This window comes from Mandrillus leucophaeus, unplaced genomic scaffold, assembly GCF_000951045.1.
Source record: "Mandrillus leucophaeus isolate KB7577 unplaced genomic scaffold, Mleu.le_1.0 Scaffold118, whole genome shotgun sequence".
Classification (NCBI taxonomy): Eukaryota; Metazoa; Chordata; class Mammalia; order Primates; family Cercopithecidae; genus Mandrillus; species Mandrillus leucophaeus.
Window position 1 is genome coordinate 1413437 of NW_012100098.1, and position 5328 is coordinate 1418764.

Here is a 5328-nt window from a genome sequence, read left to right on the forward strand (position 1 = left end):
AAAAAAAAAAAAAAAAAAGAAAAAAGAAAAAGAAAGTGATTGGGGAGAGGTTAAGTAAGTGGCCCAAGGTCACTCAGTAAATAACAGAGCCTTGAATTCAAATCCAAAACTCTTTACCACTATGGGAGCTCTCTTTCTGGCTGGCTTCTTTAGCCAACTCTCCCCTATGTACCACCACTCTCCAATACACCCTCACCCACCAGTGGTGTCCTGATAAATGCTTCACACCTGCCCTCTGGTAGGGGAAATGCCTTGCTTTGTAGCATTTGCCCATTTTCTGCCATAGGTGATTTCAAGCTACAAGACATCAATGAATGCAGAGTCCAGAATGGATGGATGATTGCATGTTGATTGTCAAGGTTAGAATCAGCCCTTGGGGGCCAGTGCCAGCTGGCTCCAGCACACCACTGTCACCACCTCAGCCTTAGGCTTCCTCCTCCCATTCAGGTCTTCCAAACCTGGCTGCACAAGCTCCTCCTCTGGCTGGCCTTTCCTCTATCATCTGTTCCCTATCTTCTTTCCTTCCTCCCCACAGTTCTGCCCTTGTTCAGCCCTTGCCTCGTATCCCAGGTGTAGGTGCCTCTCCTGGGAGAAAGAGAAAGCTGCCTGCCCTGCAGACCAGCAATATTTTCGGGAAGCTGCACAAAACCAGAAAGCAATCAGGAGGAAATATTGAGAGGGAAGGGTCTGTACGGAGCTGAAAGAGAGGGACCAAGGGAGGTTGGAACCAGTCCTGGAGTGGAGGAGGTACCAGAGCCCATCCCCAGAGACTGCCATTGAATAAGGGGAGAGACTGATCTCTCTGGCCATCCACACACTCCATCTCACAGCCCTTTGCGGCCACTAGCCTGACATCATCATCATCATCATCAACATCACTACCACCAATCATTGAGCCTTACTAGGCACCATGCCAGCACTCACAGACCCTATTGTGCTGATTTTGCCAACTACCATTCAAGGTAGATACAGTTCACCTCCCCAACACCCCACTTTCTGATTTACTAATGTTATAACTGAAGCCCAGTCATACATAGTGATGCATAGTGGTTTGCTGTGATGCTTAATTTTACGTGTCAGCTTGACTGGGACACAGGGTGCCTAGACAGTTGGTTAAGTATGATTCTGGGCGTGTCTATGGGGTGTTCTGATGAGCCTAACATTGGAACTGGCAGACTGAGTGAAGCCAATTTCCCTTCCCGGTGTGGAGGGGCTTCATCCGATCAGTTGAAGGCCTAGTAGAACCAAAAGGTTGACCCTTCAGTGAGTAAGGGGAATTCCTGCCTGACTGTCTTAGAACTGGGACATCAGTCTTTTCCTGCTTTCAGTCTCCAACTGCCTTCAGAGAGCTGCTTCTCCTGCATCTCAAGACTGAAATGACACCATCAGCTTTCCTGACTTCAGATCTTAGGACTTGTCAGCTAGTTACTTATAATAAATCCCTCTCGGCCGGGCGCGGTGGCTCACGCCTGTAATCCCGACACTTTGGGAGGCCGAGGTAGGCGGATCACCCGAGGTCGGGAGTTTGAGACCAGCCTGACCAACATGGAGAAACCCCGTTTCTACTAAAAATACAAAATTAGCCAGGTGTGGTGGCACATGTCTGTAATCCCAGCTGCTCAGGAGGCTGAGGCAGGAGAATCACTTGAACCCCGGAGGCAGTGGTTGCGGTGAGCCGAAATCTCACCATTGCACTTCAGCCTGGGCAACAAGAGTGAAACTCTGTCTCAATAAATAAATAAATAAATCCCTCTCTTTCTCCCGCCACATATATATAGGGGAGAAACTCTCACTATATATAGTATGTGTTTGTGTCTATGTCCTACTGCTTCTGTTTCTCTGGAAAACCCTGACTAGTACATGCCCAAGGCCATGCAGCTGCTCTTTCCTCCTTCCACCAGTCTTTTCACTCATTTATGTACCTACTCCGGCACTCACCCTTTCCATGGAGCCTTGCCTGCTGGACTGGGGAACATAAGGGAGGCTGAGTCTTCTCACCTCTTTATCTCACATGCTGACCCACACTTGCCTCTTCTTACCTCCCTGAATTCTTACAGGGAAATTCTCATTGCAACCCTGGGTCTCAGCCCCTCTGAGTAGTCCCATCATGGAGGGGAGGGAGTAGTTAAAAAACTGGGACTGTGTGGGATGAATTCTGTCATTCTATGCCCCTACCTCTGATGATCAAGACGTAATTGTCTGTTCATTCATTCATGCCACACATGTGGAACTGTCCACATGCCAGGCCCTTGTAATACCTTGTGATGCCAAGGGAGACAAGTCATAGTTCTAGCCCTCTGGGAGCTCAGAGTCTTCAGATGAGGTGGACCAGGAGATACCTGTGGGTAAGAAAACCCAACAAGTGGTATGAAAGAAATGGCAGCAGGTTTTGTGGGGACCCAAGAGGGCCAGGATGGAGAGATGCTGGTTGCCTGGAATAGAAAGTGACACATTCAGGCCGGGCACGGTGACTCACACCTGTAATCCCAGCACTTTGGGAGGCTGAGGCGTTGGATCACCTGAGGTCAGGAGTTCGAGACCAGCCTGGCCAACATGGTGAAACCCCATCTCTACTAAAAATACAAAAAGTAGGTGGGTCTGCTGGCACATGCCTGTAATCCCAGCTACTCAGGAGGCTGAGGCAGGAGAATGACTTGAAACTGGGAGGTGGAGGTTGCAGTGAGCCAAGATCATACCACTGCAGTCCAGTCTGGGCAACAGGGAAAGACTCTGTCTCGAAAAACAAAAAAACAAACAAAAAACAGAAAGCGACGTATTCAGAGTGAAGAGGAATCCCAAGCCCTGCTCTCATCAAGTTGAGAAGTGACCAGGCACCAGGAGAAAACCAGGACAGCCTGAGAGAGCAGCAGGCAGCAACCTGAAGAGATGGCAGGGAAGGGGGCTGATTCCAGGAGGAAGTGGGAATTCTTCTAGGAAAGCTCCCTGGAGAAGAGGGAAGAAAAAAGCCAGGGGGCACGGGGGCAGAGAGTCGAAATTGAAGGTTCTGGGGCGAGAGAGGCAAGGATAGAGAGAGCAGACTTTTCAGCCAGAGCCCAGAGCCACAGCCGCCAAGCAGACAGGCAACTGGCTGAGACTCTCCAAGCCATGCCTGCAGCAAAGGCCTGTGGGGAGACCTTGAAGGCCAACCCAAGACCTTGGGAGTAGGCAGCTGGCTTCGCCTGGTGAGTGTGGCCTCAGATGGCCCCAACTCATCCTGGTGTGTGCCCAGGGGAGAGCTGAGCCCCAAAGCTGCCCCTACAAGCCACCCCAGCTGCTCCAGCGCTGACCCCAGTGGCGTCACAGGGAGTGACTCAAGCCCCAGCAACAACAATGAGTGGGACTGACGTAGGCCAGGGTTCCTGCTGGGGGCCAGGCTGGCTGGAAAGCCAGCACCCTGCCTGCTGCTGACCCTCTAGCCTGGGCAGACTGCGGGGGTGAGGAGGACCAGCTGTCCCTCTCTGACATCTGCCCTCTGGATCGCGGGCAGCGGCTCTTCCACCTCCCACCCTTTCTGGGATGTCACTTCCAGCCCCCACCCTCCCTGACAGGGAAAATGTCTGAGCGGATGAAAGAGTGGCAGAGAGCGTGAGAAAGGGGCGCCTCCCAGCCCCAACCTGCCAACCTCACCAGGCAGCCTGGAGACCAGGACCAGGCCAGGAGCAGCATGTGTGCTGTCTGTTCTCCTGAGGACCCAGGGATCTGTCCATGCTGGGGAAGGGTTGTGTGGTGTTTTTTTGTTTTTGTTTTTGTTTTTGTTTCTTCCAGAAAGGCCTGTGTTTGTCTGGCCAAGTTGGAGTAGGAGCCGGGCTTTATTTCTGTGCCTCCGTCCCTCGGGGGTGCGGGGCTGTCTCTCCTTGCTGCAAGGTCTGTTCCTTTGGCAGGCTGTTCTGAGCATCTGTCATTCTCTAAGGAAAAGGATTCTGGACGACCGTGCTTGCGAAAGGTTAGGGGGCTGTTTATCCGCCCCTGATAAGGCAGTCCCTGTATCTGCCTCTGGGGAGCTGTTTTTCCGTCCCTGCTTTCTTGTAGGGCAGGGGGCATCTCTGTATCTGTCCTCATGGTATCCCAGCTACCTGGGGCCCTGGGGTGGAGTCCAGACTTCCTGCTTGGCTATGCCAAGGCTGGGGTCCCTGGTTGGAGGCCTCTTTCCTCTGATGTTCTCCAGGCTAGGAGCGCAGTGACAGTCAGCACCCTGCCCGCCTGGCTTGCGGCTGGGCACTGCTCCCTGCTAACGCAGCATGTACCAGGACAGGCCCCCCCGCACTCCCCTCCCTGTCCCAGCTGCCACCCCCAGCCCCTGTGGCCACGCCAGGCCTGATTTATGGTCCTGAGTTGGGACTGGACAGTGCCAGCGCCTGGGTCAGACCTTGAGGAGACCTCAAGTGGCACCCTTGGCCTGGCAGGGTCAGGGCCCAGGAGGAGATGAGGGGGAGCCAGGGTGCTGGGGAGGATGAACACAGCACGGGCCCAGGAGTGGCAGGCAGGAGGTGGAAACCAAGGCCAGGGCCTCCAGGGACCCACAGGTTTCCCACCAGCTCCGAGTCCAGCCGGGGACCTGGAAATGTGCCTCCTGCCTTCAGAATGTCCCTGGCTTGTGTGGAAAAGGAGACATTGGGGAGTGAAAAGGGCTTTTCCTCTGCTTTGCACTGACTCCTTCATGTACCCACCATTGGAGGCTGGAGGTTTCAAAGTCCCACTGGCCAGCCTAGGCCAAACCAGACAGTCTCCAGCCTAGGGCACAGGAAGAGGCCTGAGAGCCTGAAGCTGGAGCAGGGATGCAGGCAGAGGTTTGGGGCAGAGACTGCAACCCAGAGCTGAGCACTGGCTGCCCCAGGAAAGACGGTACAGCTGCCCCCTGAACTATAAGGCTGCAAGGCCAGACCCCTGCAGGGCTGGATGCCAGATAGACAGAGGTCCCCCGCTTCAACCTCATCTTCCAAGGAGGCCCAATGGCCCTGGGGCTCTGCTGCAGTCAGGGACTTGTGAGAGAGGGGCTGGGGCTCGTCCAGATGTCTAAACTAAAGCTCTCTTAGGATCCCAGGTCCAGCTCACACAAGGCTGCCCAGCACTGCCTCACCAGGGCATGACTCTGATGTGCCTGGCACAAGTGCCTCATGGCTGCAAAAGGATGTCACTGCTGATTGTCCAGGGACCACACAGCGGCCACCTGCCTCTGATGAGTCTCTCTCACGCTGCCCTCTGCAGCAGCAGAGCTGCCGCCACACAACTAACTGAACATGCTGGGTGCTCAGAGCGGGCCATGTGGACAGGACACCCCATTACAGCACAGTCACCCATGACCTTCCGGAGCTTCTCACCTCCTGGAGG